The sequence below is a fragment of the Patagioenas fasciata genome, chromosome 2 (genome assembly GCF_037038585.1).
Source record: "Patagioenas fasciata isolate bPatFas1 chromosome 2, bPatFas1.hap1, whole genome shotgun sequence".
Taxonomy (NCBI): domain Eukaryota; kingdom Metazoa; phylum Chordata; class Aves; order Columbiformes; family Columbidae; genus Patagioenas; species Patagioenas fasciata.
In genome coordinates this window covers 57,517,687-57,538,180 of record NC_092521.1, presented here as the reverse complement: position 1 = coordinate 57,538,180, position 20,494 = coordinate 57,517,687, and the positions used below count along the sequence as shown (strand labels likewise).

The window sequence follows — 20,494 nt, the reverse complement described above, 5'->3', positions numbered from 1 at the left end:
TCTTATATAGAATGCAATTAAGTGAAACCAGTTGGGTTTTATAGAAAATAAATTAGATTCTATGCCATTTCATATTATATTTTTTAGCAAGTGACAAGCAAATAAAAATTAGCATCTATAGACAGATAAAACACATAATTATTTAGAATTTCTTGGAAAATTCTTTAATTAGTTCCTTGTGCTTGTAGGAAATGGTATCATTCTTCTGAGCTGCTTAGGAAAAAAAAAAAAAAACATGTATGAACAGGTATTTTCTGTGTAAAGTTAATTCATGCATTCAACTTTATAGAAGTAGAAAGGTTGTGGCCTCTTAGATACAGATTTCCGGCACATTATCGTCCAATACTTAGGTATTTTGAAGTTTATATTGTGTTGCTATTCATCTTGCTAGGAAAGCCATTTTTCAAGTATGAGATTTCAGGATTTTTTTAAGCACTGAGAGTAATTACTACCTAGAATACCACGTGAATATTGCCTGCCGAAGTGTGAATCTTTCAGGACTTTCAGAATCTTTCAGCAATGACCAAATCAGATTTTATAAGAATCTTCTCTTGAATTCAAGTATTTTTGAGGTTTCCAGTGTTTTGTTATACCTGCAATTATCTACTCCTCCCAAAAGGAGAAATAAAGAAGTTTTCTGAAACTGTGCTCAAAAGTTTTCAGTATCTAGCCCCAAGAACTCAATGAGTAACAACTGACCTTTTCTGCTATCAGGATCTAATGAAATCTCCATATCTTGTTGCACCAAAATTTCTTGCCACCTAAAACCCACACTTGCTTTTAATAAGGTGGCTTCTATTTGAGTGAAATTACATGAACTCACACTACATCTCCCACGTGAATTGTTTTAGGTGTCATACAGGGACACGTTCCATAACAGGAGGGTTAAATATAAAGCAGCTGAAATTTTGAAAACATACTACAGCAGTGGTGGGAGCAACTGACCCTCAAGTACCTGGGAAAAGACATACTGCTGAGGTGTGACCAATACATTTTGAGTTACTTCTCTGCCTGTATCCAGAGAGGAGCTAAAGCCTGTGTCTCCCACATCCCATAGAAATACCTTTTACTCCAGGCTTTTAGCTTTTAGCCGTTCTGGATGTAGTTTGCTCTCAAAATGTTAAATGATCATTTTAATTACATGTCTTTTTTCTAGTGAAAGACAATTATTAATGAGATGCTTTAGAAAGAGAACTTGATGTGAAGAAGATTTCTAGCCCCTTGCTCAGCTGCTGTCTTCTGACTTTATTAGTATTATTATTCTGCTGGGTAGAGGATAGATTATTCTGTCTACCTGACAGGAAGAGTAAAGCATCCTTCTGCTTTCCTTAGTACTGGTTATATGGGGCAAGGGAGGGAGGGGAGGGGCAGTGAAGCACCTTGACACTTTGAACGGCAAATAAGTAAACTGCAAGAAGTCCAGATATTTGTTCATCATTCATCTCCCTACCCCCCGTTTCCACTTCAGTAGGCCTGTGTCACAGCAGTAGCCTCCATGCAACCCTTCAAAGTGCTGTACAGAGACAAATGGTTGCCAGCACTGTTGTCCACTTGTTGGTTCTACGTGTACCCTGCCAGAGAGTTTAAAAAGTGAGCTACCTTCCCTTCCATCTGATACCATGGCAACCACTCCTCTGCTTTTTATCGCTAAGCATCTGTTCGTGTTTTCATTGTAAACCCATGTTTTCAAGAGTTTAAGGCTTGGCACAAACCGTTGTTTTTTCTTCAATTTCTTGCTCTGGTTTGTATTAGAAAAAATAAAAAAATCTGTCTCTTTCTCTCTTCTGCTGCTTAAAAAAATAGTGAAGTCCTCCAAGTTCCAATGTAAAACAAAGTAAAAACAATTAAAATTATTCAGTGTTGCCATGGAAGCCTTCAGTTCCAATTCGTACTCTTTCTTAAGAAAGAAAAATTAAGTACGTGAGTGATTTAGTGAAGGTATACAGCAGCTCAGCTACTTATCTCATTCCTGCTTTTATCTGATACTGCAGCAGCAGATTGCACTTCTGAGATGTAGAAAGCTGTGCACACTGGCGAGCAAGATAAGTAATCAAAGTAACAGGAAAGAGACTAAGAGGGAAGTGCAAAATGAATGAAGACGAAAAAGATATCAAACGTTAAGTACAAAGGTAATGGGGAGGAGAGCTGAACCAGAAGGTGGGGATGAGGACGGTTACCCGCAAGTAGGAAGAAAGGATATTGTCAACAGTGACAGATAATGGTGCTAAAAGAGGATCATGGAATACATTACCAGGACTTCAGTTTTGACAGTGATAGTCCAAAGTTTTCTGTAGGTACACAAGCTAGAGGCAAGGAATGACATTCTGGATTCAATAAAAGGAAGCTGGAATTAGTAAAGTAGTTTTTACTGTCACTGAAATGATTATATTCTTATTCCTTTCTTCCCATTGTAATCTCCAGAAAGAAGGTGAATTTGAGGATAAGAAATTTTTGAAAGGACACTGTGAAGGCTGAACTGTACGCCTAGGTAAATCAAAGAGAATTTCACTGTTGGCTAGAACAGAATAGGAAAGAGTAGGAAAAAGATAAGCACCTTTGAAAATCAGATTAGTCTAATGAGCTGAAGGATTTTATGTCTGAGATGAAATGGCTTCTCAAGTAACTTCTAGCCATCAATATCTCTCCTTTTTCCTGTCATGTGGAACAAATGGACTCCAGTGTTATTTATTTGCCTGTGAATAACTCCTGGGTCCAGGAAACACATCACGTTCAACAAAACGTAGGCGTGCTGCCTCTCTCTTTATTCTGCCTTTAGGACTTGGCCCACGAGAACACCTCTGCAGAACTGGCATATATTCGACATCAATGTCTCCCATCTTCCAGGGACATCTGACTTCTTAAAGCATACATTAGCTCAGTTCCAACACTGTTAATCAGGAATCTCCAATTGCAGGGTAGCAACTGTCAAGTGAACAACCTATATTCATGGTAAAACAGTTTTGTGGTGAAAAGAGTAAGGCCGTGAGAAGTTTCTTATCATGTCCTAGGGGCACACCAAGACCAGAACAACAGAGGTGGTCACAGACTCAGCTTTGACTGTGCCACCAAAGATAGTTGAGCAAGACAAACAGCTGAAAAGATTGCTCAGCAAGACAAATAAATATGTATATAAATACCTGAAGGGGGATGTTAAGAAGACAATACTAGACTCTTTTCAGCAGTGCCTAGTTACAGAAAAGATACAATAGGGACAACGTGAAACACAGGAACCTCTGAACCTCAGGAAACCCTTTTTCATTGTGGGGAAGAAGCTTGCCCAAAGAGACTGTGGAGTCTCCTACATCACAGATATTCAAAAGCCATCTAGACATGGTCCTGGGCAACCAGCTCTGAATGGCTCTGCTTCAACATGGGTTTGAACAAGATGATGTCCAGAAGTCCCTTCCAACCTCAACTATTCTGTGATTCTGTGACAAAATAATGAGTTATTTTGGACATGCTTTGAAGAAAAGTCTGAAGTTCTTATGACAAGATGTTCAGCAGTGCTAAACAGAGAAGCTGGCAAATTCCCTAAACAGCATCTAGTTTCACAATAACTCTAAAGTAGCAGAATTGTCAACAAAGGAAGCACCTCCATCTTCAGTCACTTGTTCCAATCTCTGCACCTTTCTTCCCTTGGGTCACCACAAAACATTCATGTAGCTATGCAGTCAGGAATGGCTTGGAAATATTTTTAGAAAAAAAAATTATTCTTTTGACAGAAGCGGTTTCCAAACCAAAATAGGGTTCTGAGAAAGTTTAGGACAGAATTATATGTAGAAAAAAGTCCTTCTACTTTCAGAAGGAAGTCATTTCTAAGTCACTCCTCAATTACCTTCAAGAGTTCAGATCAGCCTACAAATCAGAACCTGCCAGCAGCTCTCCATTGTAGCTGCTAATTCATGCTTTCGCATCTGTTACATTAGCATGCCAAAAGAACTTACAACCTCCTTGAAATTTCCTTCAGCATAGTTTGAGCATAATTGAATATTAAGAGATCAAAATTTAATTTTTGTATTTTCTTAACCAAATCTATTCAAATATGCCATATACAATAGTTCCCTTGGAGTATTAGGTGCAGAACAAGGTCAGAACTTTTACAGCAAACCATTTCTGAGTGACATATAAACAAAGAAAGGTTGGAACCTTTTCTTTCTTTTAAAACATGAAAAGCCCAAAATGTTTCTAAGCAATTTAACATCCACTGGGCCATGCTGCCACCTGTCAGTCTGGTAACCCCTTCTTAGATTTCTAAGGATAGCTGAAGAATAGTTGAGTTGAAAATACTCTTCATCTAACTATTTTTCATTCTAATTAGAAACATGTAGTCTAAACTTTGTCAAAGAGTAAAAATGAAACCCTTAGAATAAGTGCCTGAACAGGCAGTAAGGCTGCCTGTGCTGCCTAGGTGCACATTCATGAGAGCTTTCATTATATAAGGATCAAATCCCTTCGTTAAATATTCTCATTTAAAACCAATTTGCATAAATAAGGGCTCATTTCTCAAAGAATGCGCCCATTCAAAGAAAATTAGATTTCACTTGGAAATGTGCACAACTCCAAATTTCTCATCATGTTCTCAGGCTGTGGAAAACAGATTCATTTCCAAATGTGTCCTGTATTGGTTCACAATCATTTTCCCCGAGTCTCAGTAGAGCCAACAAAGCTGTTACACACCAGAGCCTCTCTGAGCACACCAATATGTGCATTCATGTCCTGTATCAGAGCAAGACCTTGGCAGGCACCGGTTCCTGCCTTGTTTTGGTTTCCAAAGGAAGGATGCATGTGTGCTGTTCAGAGGGCAAACAGCTGTCTAGTCAGATCCCTCATGATGGAGCAATCTGGATTTCCAGTCCTTCAAAAACACATGGCTCATCCTCAGGCTGTAGATAGGCAGTGTCAAGTAATAAAGTTGACATGTCCATCCAGTTTGCAACAGTCATTTTGGAGATGGATAAATAGACTCCCTCTGTTTCCTTTCTCACCTTCTTACATCAGCTTCTGCCCAAACTTCTATGTTTGGGAAAGTTGTTCTGTCCACCTTCCTAAGCTTTTTTGATTGCTCCCCTACTTGCTCAGGTATGCTCAAGGCACCAATAATATCTTTATGCAGTGCTGTTGACATCAAAGTATTAAGTAAATGGTTTGCAAGGATTTATTGTTTATTTATTCTTTTTCCATTTATACTTCTTAAAGTCTATAATGCTTACTTGTCTCATATTAGCAGGAGCTAGGTTCTCTCATTGACTCATCCAAAACAGTGTCCTATGGGTTTAATAATGGCCATTATAGATAGAGTAATTCAGAGGCATTCACTGAGTGTGACAACGGGTTGAACTGGCATTTTTCCATCTGACCATAACATTAATATAGCTTGAAACTCCATGAAAAAGTCCTGAGAAAGTCACAGATTTCCCAGAAGTGCAGCTCTAGTGTATTCTTAGCTACAACTGCTACTGTATTCAGCAAGGAGCCCCATAACCAGATCAATTTTATAAGTACTGTTTTGAGCACCACTTAAAGATGTAGTTATCTGACAATTCTGAAAGGCTTTAGATGATTTGCATGAATTTTTCAGGAGTGGGCATCAGCTTCAGACTGATTTCTGGTTGTTTTTGTTGTTTATTTTGCTTTTGAACTGAAATAGTTCAACTACTTCCACAAATAATAAACAAGTGAAACATTGCATTTTGATCAATTATTTAAAAGAATATTTGCAACCATTTCTGTTGAAGAACTCCAGGACTTCTGTGTTTTGAAAGTCTTCATATTTGGTAAGGAATCCACTGCATAAAAATTCACCCAGATTTCGACTAGTTACAAACCTCAACATTACTGTTTATTTATGTACAGTACCTAATGGCCAAATTTTGGCAGCTGAATTTTCTGAAGATTTTGCATACATGGTACATCCTCTGTCCTTCTCTGGCTCCTACATGTCACTTTTATAATGACTACACCATTTCTGGAATGAATATACCATTACTGTAAGGACTATAAATATGTATTGGTGCTACTGGTGCTAAGACTTTTCCTTAAACCACTTTCTAGGGTTTTTGAAAATGAAGTTTTATCAAACTCTGGAATCATGAACAAATACACTTTTTTGCCATGTTGGTATGATTTCTCCCTGCTAACATGTCTGGTTTTTCCAATATGTTGAGAAAGTTCAAAAGAAATGATCTTCAAATGTTGATTTCCATTTTATGTTTTGACATAACTTAAAATCTAAGATATGCATCAAATTATCTGGGTTGGATAGCTGGTTGATTGGGGGATGGGATTTGTTTGTTTGTTTAAAAATAAATATACAGCATTGCCCATCTATTTGATTTACTTTTCATACTATGATTAAAATACATTAATAAGAAACCAGGAAAAAAATACTTTGGTGATTCATATTAGCAATGTAATCAACTACAGTTACAATCCTTTTAAAACTTTATTTTCCAGTTTATGAGACGTTTGATATAATCTAAGAATCTAATTATGACATTAAAATTACTTTGTTATCTATCTCACATGACATATTTACAATACATGTTATACACTTATATCTGATTTAAAATTTTATTTGCAGTGACTTTCACTAAATGTAGTTCTTGACACGTTTTTTCTTAACTAATTTGCTTGCTTCTGTTTACTAACTGGATAATTGTCAGAGTATAATTAACACAGATGTCGCATGTGCCTAGTTTTCAGGTTCAGGTTAAATTTATACTACTGCATATGGAAGTGTCTAATTAGATTGCAATCTGAAACGGTGAAGGAGTTATTGTATTTTAAGTAAAGCCTCTTTCACAGACTTTATCTTATTCGGTGAAACTATAATGTTTTCATTAGTTGGCAGTTTCTAAAATAGACTCATATTAAGCACATCAGCTTACACACATTAGTGTTTACTGACGTAGAAATATTTGTAAGTTAGACACTAATGTCCCCAAATATTTGGACAGATTCCGAGTTCTCTAGGCTTAAGTTTTTTATTAGACCAATTAATACCATGATTCTAAACATTCTAACTCTCTGAGGTTCTGAAATCCAGTTATTTATTTTCCAATGACTCCTTTCTCTTCTGGTGATACTTGCAGATCTTGAAGAATTCGAACTTAGGTTTCAAAAAATTTGGCAACAAAATGGAGTTGTTTTGTAGCAATAATCTGTGAGAGCTTGATATAGCTGTGTGCTACTGCAAATTACAAGATATATACCAAGTGTGATTTTGACATTTCATTTCAAACAAGTAATGAAGAATTAGGTATGGTTCTAACTATAACATTTAATTTACTGTGACATTTTACATTAATACCAACAAAGTAGATCACGACAAATAGGGAATATAAAATGGCATTCATCATCAGGTAGATGGTTAACTGTTACTATGTAAAAAGTGTCATTGTGCACAACTTTCACAACCAATAACATTAAACAATGAGAATGAAAATGATACCAATAAGTTTTGGCACAGAGAATTAATAAAAGAGAATGTATTTATCCTAGTAGAAAATAAAAAGTTAGTGGGTAAATGCAATTAAACTACTTTTACTTAATATAGGTTGATAATCCACCCCTTCCTTCTTCATGCGTTTTTCATTATTCAGTAGTTTTAATAAGTGATTAAAGTGCTGATTATGTTCTGTAATCCAAATTACTGAATGTGAGCTAAAGAGGCATTCACAGATCTAGCCTACCAAGCAATGTTTTAATTCTAAATTGCCACTTCAGATTTATAAGTAGTGATATTAAGTACGTTGTTCACATGAATTCTGATTTATAATCTGATGTAATAACTAAATCACAGACATGGATTAAGTTTCATAGTCTTTTTAATAGGAAAAAAACTCCACCATATGTTGTTGAGAACAATTGGCATTGCAATTACACTGATATTGCAATTGAGTCTTGAAGCTCTGTTGTCTTTACATGCCAACATTTTCCTATAGAATAACAGCTACCAGGTACTTTTACTAGAGTAAAATGCACTCTGCAATAATAGTAATTTTTTAATTGAGACTGCAAAATGAATAATTGGTTTCTTTATATGCACTTCTTCAATTGGTGAACAACTGGTCTCATACATGTAAGAAAAAGAAATTCTCCTTATTTGTCTAGGGAATTAGTGGAGTAGTTAATTACTTATACCTAAACAAATGTTTGACAAGACAGAATTCCTCAGCACTGTCTCAGTGCTCAAAATCTTCCTTTTAAAGGAAGATTTTACTACACTGTAAATTTCATGGATGGAAGTTTTTCATTGCTCTAGAACTGTGCAAAAGGAACATTTCCTGTATTATGCATGATGAGTTGTTTTTAAACATAACTATCTCTCAGAAATTTAGATTCTCTTTTACAACAAACAAATATACAAACCAAGGCAATTTATTGAACAAGTGGGCATCTGTTCTCCTAAAATAGCCTCTCCTCATGGGCTTGATTTTTTTCCTTTTCATTATGTTCCACAGTAATTCTGGATACTTCTTTTGCAATGCTTTTATTACTGTCATTTGTTTAGTGTATTAACATTTCGTTGCTTACAGAGAATAAGAAAGGAAGGCTTGCATGTGGGTATACGGTCTGTTAAATCAGCTGCACCATTTGGATTACTCTTGAAATTTTCTGTTCAGAGCCCTCAGTGTACCTCAGGACACCATCGTGACAGTGTAAGTAAATATCATTTAAAGCATTGTACTAATAATCTCAATGATGTGCCAGAGAATTTGAGTACTTTCATCCAAATTTCTTCTGCTAAATCTTTGAACTTCTAGGGAGAAAATCTGAAAAAGCAATTGTGATATAACTGTTCTTCTCAGCAGGGCTTGTTAGGAGGCAAAAGATCCCAGTATTATGCTCATACCTTTTTCAGTAGCTCAAGCTGTATCTGAATCCATCTACATATCACATTACAGTGTTATACTATGGTGAGGTATTTTTTTGGGAATAAATGAAACATGGGAGGGAGTTAAAGATATTTATCACAGCTGAATTTGCACAGCCTCATTGTTGTGCATTAATATCATCAATATGGACCAGATTTGTATTCTAACTGACTTTGAAAGAGTACCTATAGGAGATGAAGTATATCTGTCGAACTTTTCCCAATGAAATTCAAGATTTCAACTAGAGATTCATCAAAACTAAGTCACTCAAAAAATTTTATTTGGTTTTGGAAATGTTGCCTGGCACTCTGTGTGTGCTCAGCACCTACATGTCTGCATCCATGCCATTGGATCCAACCAGTCATAATATAGTGATCTCTTCCCATTCATTGAGGTGTTAACAATTCCCCCATTTTATAATGAACTGTCACAGTGCAGCAACAGAGATGGGAAAGAAGCCTGTTTCATTATTTTTTTCCTTGATACCAATTAATTAGACAGAACCACGACTGCAGAAGAAATGTTTAGAACTGAAGATATCTAAATGATCTCATCAGTGGAAAGCTGGATCCTTTGGTTGATGGTTTCTAATTTACACTCTAGCAGATGGATGGTGCTGAAGGTCACAATTACTGTATAAGGCCAACTTGTCTGTAGAGTCTAAACTCCATGTAGATAATTGTCTCATTTATGCAGAATGCTTGTAGTGAAAACCTTTTGTTCTTCTTTTACATCTCTATTTCATGTTGGTAAATTACATCTCGGTGATGAAACAAAATCAGATTTCAGGTTATCCTCCATTTCATTCTTCATATTGAATCTGGAGCTCTCTAATTAGACTGAAGAATTTTATTGCCATCAAAGAACTGAAAGGGTTTTTTTACTTGCTTAGTTGTAATAGATTTGAACTGAAAACTTTTTAGACATCCAGTCTAATAACAATAAAAATAGAGTACAATTCCATATGTAACTAATAGACAAGAAACATTTTCTTTTAAGGCAAGAAAAAGTCAGGTCAATTTACTTATAAAACAGAAAAAAAGCTAAAATTTTCAGAAATGGATGACTCACTAATGTGACAGGGGCAAAATTTTGCCAAAATCAGTGAAATCACTTCTTGTTGCAGAGTGGCCCTTTAGCACAAATTGTGGGTGTGTATTTTCACAAAATTAGCTACTCAAAACAACTGCTATTGCATGATCCTTCTGAAAAACAAATTGCTAGATTGAGTACCCTATATTCAGCAAGGCATCAATTGTTTTGTGTATTGCAGGATAAAATCATGCAAATTAATAGATATCACATGGCACTTAACAAGCTGAAAATCCACACATTAGCTTCGAAAATCCACACATTAGCTTCCTTTGTGCTAATTTATTTGTATAGCTATATCCCATCGTTTATGAGACAGAATGTTGACTCAAAGCACTTAAAAAAAACAAAACGTAAACCAAGCCCAAACAAAAAAAGCCCTTTCAATTTAAAATTCAGTTTTGTGTTGTTAGTGACTTGAAAGTGACATTAAGTTGGTACTGGGAGCATCAAACAAATGAGCTATAGAATTTTGTGCTCTGGTCTTTGCAGTCAAGCTTGGGCTATGAAGATGGCTGAAAATATTTCTATCTGATGGATATTCACTGATCTTTTTTTTTTTTTCTTAAATGAACTTAATTCATTTTCTAGCAAATATCTATCTACATCATGGTCCATATCCCCTTACAGAGCTTGGGATTAATTGTCCTCTATAATTCTACTGTCCTTTTATTACCACCTCTGTACATCTGGTTATCTCCTTTAAGCTAACTACTGTCTTGAAATGCCAAAAACTTTACAGTTATGCTACTGACAGAGTCAAAATAATTCATTCTGGGGGCCCTTTCAACAAAGCAAGTGCAATCAGTTGAAAAGTAGACTCTGGGAGCAAGTGCGAACACAGAGATTGGTGTAGCTGAACCCTCACCAAAGAACATTCAAAAACCAAAAGTCCAACTGCAGAGACTGCTGCATGCTTTTTTGATCTAAAACACACAGGCACACTTTAAAAGACTGAGGACTGATTGTCCAAAAACTGCTTTTATTTTTCAGACACTGACACTAAGACAGTATTAAACAAGCTCATTTCTTCAACAATCTACTACTTTCTATTGCTTTGCTAAAATTTTTTGTTAGTGTCATAGATTTGCAGATGTCACTGAGCTGCAGTGCGTTAGTGAACGTGGCACAGAGCTGAATGATTCTCAGATATTTGTGTCACATCTTGTACATACAGAAGAGAGAGGCAACCATGTAGGTTTAAGGAACAAGGATGACCATACAAACGTATACACAACGTTAAGAGGTTACAGTGAAAGGCAGAAAGACATGCTCTATTCCTAGCAACTGTTAGGTGTGATACATATGATATGTCACCATCAGATTCAATCTGACCTATGTTAGGATGTAGTACCAAATCACCTATGAGATGTTATTATGTCTTATCTGTTCTGAGCTACCTATGAATAATGATCTTTTCCCCCTTTGTTTTCTGCATTCTTTGTGTCCTCTGCAAGTCTCATTTAAGTAGCTTGCAGTTTTCTTCTTGGCTTCCTCCCAGATGTCTTGCAGCATCACAGAAATGGTCTCCTTGCTTCTTCTCTGCCTGAACCCTGCACACTGGCTCAAGATACATAAAGATTTAATCCTGAGTGGACCACTATGACTCATCCAGGCTCCCACTTGAACTAAGAATGTGTCTGCATTAGAGATTCCTTTCTTACACCATAGTTACTTGCTGTTACATCATCATCATTAGCACGGTCAGCAATGTTCTGTTGCAAGCTGATTCCATTTTTCATCATTTTCCTTTATACTACCAAATGAACTAGCTAATAATGGTAGAGTATCAATAAAAAATTATTACCACTTTTAATTTACGTGAGAAGTTTAACATTTTTTATTTTCCACATTAGTGGATTTTTTTATTTCTGTGTGACTAGCTGATCTATGGGACATTTTTAAGTATAACTTGTCTCATAGTTAGAATTTAATATCTGTTTTAGAGTATACACGGTGACATTTTGAGAAAAGAATCTTTACTCATCTGTGCAATTTTTGTATCCACATGTGAATGCATTTTCTAAAGATTAGTGCAAATTACTGTCAACGTGTAGTCATTTTAGGAGCAAATATTGGATTTATGTTTGTGATAGTGGCCTAGACAGGATGTAAATTTCATCAGAAAAAATGTAGGCATAAGTCGGCATCTGCTCTTTAAGTATCAGAACTTTGTTCAAGCACTTTACTTGTCAAAAAGCACACCAAAAAAAAAAATTGTTTGCTGTAACTGAGCCTAGACTGGAACACTGGGGGTGGCAGAACTTTTATACATATCTATGCTAATGAAATATGTTGCATATTTGCAGTGAATGTGAAAATAGAAATAATTTCTGAAAACTTGAATTTTCTCATTGTGAATACTGGAGGCAAATATTCGATTACAGTGTGGAATATGGGAGATCTACTCCCTGACTGGATGGGACCACAGTATGCGCCAGATTTTCATCTAAAGATTTGATGCAGCTCTGTAGGCCAGAGGATAACCAAGGCAGGTCACATCATCCAGGCAATCAGGAAGTCACAGGGATCACAAGGCATACTGCAAAGTACTCCTGGTGCACTATAGACAGACAACCATGTGAGGTGCGTGTGTGTTTCATGTCATCCCACACACAGATGTTATAAAAGTAGCAAAATGTCTTGTGTTCTGTGCTATATACAGTTTTGTAAACTGTTTCTAAGTCTTTCCTCATGGAAAATTCTGGGGTGGTTGGTACTCAGGGCCCTTGGACAGTAAATTCCACAACTACCTACGTAATTATAGGAACACACATTGTCAGGTGCTTTTGATAGAATGAAGCATAAAACGCACCATATAATCAATACATGACTTTAACACATTCCAATATGCACTTTGTGAAAAAAAAGCAAACCATCGTATTTTTGTGGTTTTTGCAGAGAAGCTTCTGTATAATCAAAATCTATTTCCTCAGAATATTGTCATCTGCATTTTAATGCAGGAACAGAACTCCACCAGAGTGCTCTCTGCATTCCTTTATTGCTATTCAAAGTGCAAGGGACCATGTATTTAGGAGCTTTTGTTCTCTGTCATACAGGTCAGGTTCAGGAATGCTGAATCCTGGCAAGGAAAAGGAGCTGAGACATATAAATGTAAGGTAGCTGCCCAGAAGTCTGCTGCTGCAAGCATTGACCTGGGATAAGGGAAAACTATGTGCTACCACAAACTACCTGAACCTGGTGAGTTGAGTTTAACATACCATAGATGTTCACAAAGGTCGGAGTTCCCTGCTTCTGGCTGTACTGTGATGAGCTGCCCCTCAAAGAAGTGAAAGCCCTTTAAAATGAGTACTGTTGTGATCATGGAATTTGTTCTTATTGTTTTTCTATTTACAGCCTAACCTCTATTTATTTCTGATTTATTTTCCTTTTTTTTTTTTTTTCAGATTCTAAAATACTCAGAAAGTCTATCAAACCTCATTGAACAAGCTGTTTCTTATTTAAGTATTATTTGTGCAAACTGGAGCCGAAGGGGAATTACGGAGTTAAAAAATAAGTAACAACAGAGGGAAGGAGAAAAATGATGTAGTAATAGATGAGGGAGAAAGGATAGAGATTTGAGCAGAGACAAAGGGGCAATGAAGCAGTGAGATCCGGGAAGGCTGCTCCAGATGGCAGAAGCAGCAGTTGGGAAGTCTCTGGCACCAACAGTGGCAAGATTGCAGGCAAGGACAGCGAAGACCCAGGCGCTCTGCAGGGAAAGGAGAGGAGAGGAGGGAGAGAGAAGTACAAGGTCAGGGAGGCAATCTGGCTCAACTGCATGGAAAATTATAGAAGCCAGGCTGCTGATACTCTGTCACTTAACCTTGTGCAGCTGATTTATGTCTCTGCAGAACTGTGCAAAGTGGTGACTGAAAGGTAGCAATCTTTCACCTCTATGGCAGACAACTTGTGCTGGTCAGTGGAAGATGAGCAGGGTAGTAGTCATCCAAGCCCAAGGGATGCAGTTAGAGCACATCTGTGAGGAGAGATATGCTCCTTTATGTTTGTGGGTAGAATGGGATGAAACTTTTAGATTTAAGTAAAGATGTTTATTGAAATTTCTGAAGATAGTAATTACCTATTCAGGGCATCAGCTTTGAAATTTACTCCCATATAAACAGCTTCTACAAGAACACCATTGTGTTACACAGGTGGTGGGACCAAGCCCCTATGGTAGGGTCATTTCCTCTTGGATGCTGTAAAAATACCATGTCTTTATGACAAAAGACAGCTTTTAAAATTGTTTTTCTGTAACTCAGGCAATTGTAAAAGGCTTTTCAAATGTGCATACAAGAAGTTCCCTTATGTGAATGGAACAAGTAGCATATTGTGCACAAAGTATGGAAAAAATCCCTTTGAAATATCTGCGGAGGATTTTATTATGATGGTTCCATTGTCTGCGGCACAATTTCACATAGATAAATCTATATGCTCTAACTGCTTCACTCATGGTCTTTATAACACTACCACCAAAAATCTCTGAATGGAATCTGGGGTCAAGCTCTGCTGGGATCTTCATGCCACCATTGATGACATGAGCAGTTGTGACTGGGGTGCCCAGCACATACAAACAGGCCCATTATGTGCTGTCCCCTTCTCACTGAAAAACGGAAGCACTGAATATGCTTTTCAAATGCCAAGACCATGAATGTGGTGAGGTTCTGTCCTGTGCCATTAGCCCTGTCAGACAGATGTCAGGCAGGGATGTGTGCCGAGCAGATGGATCATTCCTCTCCTGGCAAGACAGATTTCGGACTGAGAGCTAGCCTCCAAGTGCTAAAGCCTTGAAGTGTTTAAAATTAACGTCAGAATGTAGTCAGTGCCATGCTATGTTGGACCAATATGCCAATAGATTGTACTGTCCTAGTTTATCTGACAGTGCCTGATAAAAGATAGTTGAAAGAAGGCACTGTTACTGTAAGCAGATGGGAAATAACACACTGAGAGGAAAAATTTCTTCCTAAACACCTTTGAATTTTTTTGTGTGTCTGAAATTCCTGATTATTTGGGAGAACTGGGTTCTATAGCACTGTAGATGCTGCAAGCTTTTTCCCTGATGTACATAAGAGTTGGAGCAAGTGATTAATCATTTTCCTCACATTTTCGGATTCTCTGTTTGCACATCTGTCTAATCATATTGCATAAAATGCTTAAGAACACAGAAGAGAGAAGGAAGAAAAGGTTGAAAATGTTGATTGTATACTTAATTATATTTAATTACTGAGAAACTATTTCTCATAAGGCAGATTTTTGCATGTGGTATTTGTCCTGTGCCCTTAGGGAGGATCTAAGTCAACTAAGACTCTGGGGATTTGCTATCATTTACTCAAATGTTAGTTCCACACTGTGTTATTCTGATAGTTCATCAACAGTAGTGATAAGAGGCATCCAAAAGCCTCAGTCTGATTTGTTAAGTCAGTTCTGCTTTTTAGAATAAGACAGCTCCTTAGAAAGAGAGAACACTGTCATGTTCCTATGTACCCCATAGGAATACACAAACATGTTACCAGTGATGTACTTAGGATGGGGGAAAAGCTATTATCTAGCGTTTGTTAGTTTTCTTTCGGTTTAAACTACAGTTTACTTAAGGTCTGAGATGCATTTGCACTTAAATAAAATGTGTGTACAATAGGAAAAGTTTATGAAGTATCAAGACCAAATTGTCACTTAAAGGTGACTGGACGTAGCTCAGCTGACAAACCCTGATAATGGGTTGGTTATTCATGTCCATAACAATTGACATTTCTCACTGACTTGACTAGTCCAAATAGTCTTATTATACTCCATATGAAAACTGTAGGATAAATGGTGGCAAATTTTCCCTCAGGTCCCAGAGAATCAATTAGGCAGCATGGAGCACCACCCAGCACTAGATATGGCCAGTAATGACTTCTGTGCACCATGTATTTCATACTTTCATTTAATTCCCTTTGCCACTGTAATTTAATTAATTTCACTCGGTCTTATTATTCTTCAGATAACATCTTGATGTGGATGAGCATAGAGCTTCATCGCATACAATGGATTTGTTTTAAGTGCCTCTTTGTGAACAGTTTTGTCTCTTCCCTGGGTGGAAGTGTATGTGAACAGATGATGCTTAGGTGTCTGAACTCATAATTACTAATGTTATGTCTATAACATTATCTTCTGAAAAAAATACAGTCATACTTCTTTAAAGTACGATGCAAAGTCTAATCTTGCTTTTTCTCTAATTTTGAAGTTGAATTTGCCGTTCTCAATGGTGCTACGCAGCTGGCTGCAGTCAGTCATTCCTTCAAGTGCCTTTCTGGCTTGAGGGGTTTGCAAGCTGTTGCTGTCTAACAGCGCACTCTACTGATAAAGGGTGCAAAAACCATTTCATTTCTGTGCTTTTCTGCATGCTTTTATTTCAGAAACTGCTAAATGGAACTAAAAGATATATTTTAAATATTGTGATGAACTAACAATTTCAAGCTGATCTGTATAACATTTTATGTGTTTTCATTTAATTTCATATGACTTTTTGTTTTTTGTATCTTATACTTGTGCAAGAGTCATGGTTATATATGAAAATGGTGAGATATTTCCAAGCAGAACTTGTGTATTTGGGAAGAACAGAATTCCCACAGGCTTTTTTTCCTAAATCCTCGAGGTTTTCTAGGCAACACTTTCTTGTCATTTACAAATTGACAGCAGAGATTAATCAAATATTAGACAGCATTCTCACTTTACAAATGAATGCATCATACCATGCAGAAAAACTGTGTATGCTGAAAGCTATGAAAGTGGCTGGCATAATTTTTCAAGTCCTTACTGTATTTCAACTGTGCAGTTTCAAGATTAGGCACAAAGTTTGGCTTTAAGTTAGTCTTATATGAAGTTGAACGGGAAGGACCGTTGCAGTAAAATACTGGTTTGGCCTTTCAATATATAAAGGCAGCTTATAAGAAAAACAGAAAAATACTTTCTACCAGTTCCTGTAGTGATGGAAAAAGGGAAAATAGTTTTCAACTGAAAGAGGGGAGATTTAGACTTGACATAAGGAAGAAATTTTTTTATGGTGAGAGTGGTGAGACAGCGGAACAGGTTGCACACAGAAGTTGTGGATGTCCCATCATTGGAATTGTTCAAAATCAGGTTGGATGGGGCTTTCAGCAATCTGATCCTAGTGGAAGATCACTAGATCTAGTGAAAGAGGGTTGCACTAGGTGATCTTTAGAGGTCCCTTTTATTCCAAACCATTCTGTGAGTCTATGAAAACGAAGAAAGAGACAGAGGGAGAGAGTGGGACATTCTATATAAATATGTAAAACCACCATCTCTAAAGTCTACTCAGAAAGGAGAAACAAGAGACTCCAAGTTGCATTGGCATGGATACTCTGCACTCAGAGAGTAACTGCAACATCGAGCCCAAACCAACATCCCTTACTGAGAGTGTTGGGATCACCTGTTCACAGTGCTCCACAGCTTACTGGAGGCCCCTCTGGTTGTATGTCCACACTCTCCCTGTTGTATTAATACTGTGTGGAACTTCTGTTTCCTGGGGATGTCATTAATACTGCTTTTATTTCAGACAGATATTGTGTGGCTGTCCATTGTATACAAAACTTGCTCAGTCATCTACCAAAAGCATTTAAGACACCTTCTGTGAGGCCATATATAAATCAATTGGCGACACGAGGCCACAGTAGTAATAACAGTATTAAATCACATTCCTTCAATTGCAGAAACTTTTAATGACTGATTAAGAAACAAGATATTAATAACCTCGTAATCTTCCTGTACGTAGACTGAAGTTGAGTATGGGGAAAAAAAATCCTGCCTTATAGACAAAAATCCTGCCTTATTTGCAGCACTGACACTGTTTGAATGTGTATTATCATTATTCCTTTGCACTGATTTGTGTAGTTTTAAATTACTTCTCTATTGAAGTCAATATAGAAAGAAAGAATAGCTGGATCATAATTCTGTAACTTGAGTAAACTACAATCACAATACCGAGATTCTTCCTCCCCCATTCTCTTTCCACTTCTGGCAATGAATTTAGTCTCAAACTCACACAAATTGTTTGGTCCATTTGGAATTCATGTGACATTTTGCATGAAAAACAGTGTGAAATGCTGTTTTCTCTGCTCCTGTGATATAAATTATTCATCTTTGTGATTTATCAGACAGCTTTTTCTTGTAGATAAGAAGTCACCTCTCATTTGCTCTACAGATCACATAGCCCAAACAATAGAAAATGAGTTGAATCCTGCAGGAAAAAAAAAAAAAAAAAAGGGAGGGGAGAGAGAGAACTGAGTATCTATAGTTTGTTTTAGGATTATTAAAAGAAAATGCTATGGTTCCAAATCTGCTTAACTTTGAATGAAGTCATTTATGCATGACTAGGTTATCTAGTGTGCAATAAAAATGCATGTAGTACAGAAGTGGATGTCTGATTTCAAAGTGCAGCAGAGGGAGTTACACAAATTGTTAAGAGAATGCCTATGGTCTAAGCTTTGTAAAGGGGTCCAGGAGATTATGGTGAGTTCCTCTAACAATATGAAGTACATTAAGGTACACTGATGATGGGAGAGCAATTAACTTATTCATTCTCGGTCTTTTAGTTTGTTTGTTTTAAAAGATTTTTTTAAATTTTATTTTTGTAAGACATTGTGTTTAAAACGAAGTGGTGACCTTACTAAGAAAATGACACAGGTGACTGGAGATCTGTGCTGGAAGGATTGTCATGTTTGAACAGTGAATGCAGGCTCAGACAGTCCCTCAGTCACACATTGCTTTCCCTGTTCCTCCATTCCATCCTACATTCCTACTGCCAGTCACTGTCTCAGGCATGGCATGGAGCTGGCTACACCATTAGCCTAAAGCAACACCGTCATGTTTAGCTTTTTGCATTTCTTGAGATTTGAATCAAATGCTGTATTACAGCATGCATGAAGAATTCTTGCTTCTGAATCTTCCAATTTCTGACAGACATTTTGATGTTTCTTTTCATAATCAAGTTAGAGCAATATTTCCTGCTGACCCTCAGCTTCTGCCCCAGCTGTGTCTATGACAGTAAACCAAAGCAACCCCTGTTCTCTGTCCTCAATGGCCGATGGGCAGCTAAACTCTCTCACCCCCAAAAATAGTCTGGTCTTATCCATACTGTCTATCATGAATGATCCCTGACCTTGATTATCGCCAGAACAATTTCTGCAATTTCAGCACAGGCACTAATTGTCATGAGTTAAAACTGTGCCAGGGGACAGAGTATTGCACACTACCTATATTCAAGCTCTGCTCTGGTGATGTTTAGGTTACTGACGCAGACCTACACCAGTGGAGAAATATATTTTCTACGTATATATATTGAAACAAAGGCTGGTTTGTTAGGGAAATACATGGAAATAACATCAATTGTACAAAATCATAGAGGCTGTATGCTTTTTCCACAACTTTCACTGAATGGCATTATAAAGTATGTAGATAATATGAAGACAAAAATATGCTCTTAAATGAGTCCATTATTTCTCTTGAACTCTGAAGCTGCTGAGGCAGCAGCAGTAGTTTATTTTAGTAGCTTTTGCTGTCTATGGCTTGATAAGAGGCTGCAGTTGCTGTCACTGGAAATGGCAATGGCCATTCAAGCTACTGCCAGCTTCCTCAGAAATTTCCACTTAGTGTTACTGAAAAGAGTAAACGTCATGCAAGCTCTCTGAAGAGAATACTTATATATATGGAAAACTAGACAGGTCAAGGTGCTGATGATAGCACCTAAGCAAAAGCTTTCTTTTTTCCTCTAAAAAGATGTCCAAAATATTTCTATTCCAACAGTTTGGTTTGGGTATTTTTATTTGGTTTTGTTTGTGTTTTTTTTTTTTTCACGTCAGTGGATTGTCTAGGCATTTGAATCTTCCCTCAGATTTTACAAACAATAAAACTGTTGTGTCCTTTAGTATAGAAAGAATATGTCCTCACATATATGTCACATGGACACATTAGAGACCTTCAAGACAAGTCACAGGTAAAAACTCAGAGATTGGTGGAAATTGCTTTGATCGGTGGAAATGACTGGTTATCAAACATCAGCATGCAGAGAAGTGCACTTTGGCCCCTTTGCAGAGAGGGATGTGGGGGTTCTGTTTGACAGCAAGCTGAACATAAGCCAACAGTCTGCCCTGGCAGCCAAGAGGGCCAACTGTGTCCTGGGTGCATCAAGCACAGCGTTGTCAGCCAGGTGAGGGAGGAGATTGTCCCACTCTGCTCTGCACTGGTGCGACCTCACCTGGAGCACTGTGTGCAGTTCTGAGCACCACAGGATAAAAAAGATATTAAGCTACTGTAGAGTATCCAGAAGAGGGACACAAAGTTGGTGAAGAGTTTGGAAGGGAAGTTGTATGAGGAATGGTTAAAATCACTTGTTTCGTTCAGCCTGGAGAAAAGACTGAGGGAAGACTTCATCACAGTTACAGCTTCCTCACAAGAGGAGGAGGAGGGACAGGCACTGATCTCTTCTCTCTGGTGACCTGTGATAGGACTTGAGGGAATGGCAGGAAGAT

The 20,494-nt window shown here is 37.3% G+C and overlaps 1 long non-coding RNA gene across 5 annotated transcripts in view; it reads left to right on the top strand.

The window, feature by feature from the left end:
- The window catches only part of LOC136098581 (uncharacterized), a 55,260-nt gene that overhangs the window by 17,666 nt on the left and 17,100 nt on the right, over window positions 1-20,494 (top strand). For all 5 annotated transcript variants that reach the window (XR_011737471.1, XR_011737469.1, XR_011737472.1 and 2 more), the window contains 2 exons: window positions 8,538-8,660; window positions 13,028-13,169. This is a non-coding gene — a long non-coding RNA (uncharacterized lncRNA). The remainder of the gene's footprint in view (window positions 1-8,537; window positions 8,661-13,027; window positions 13,170-20,494) is intronic.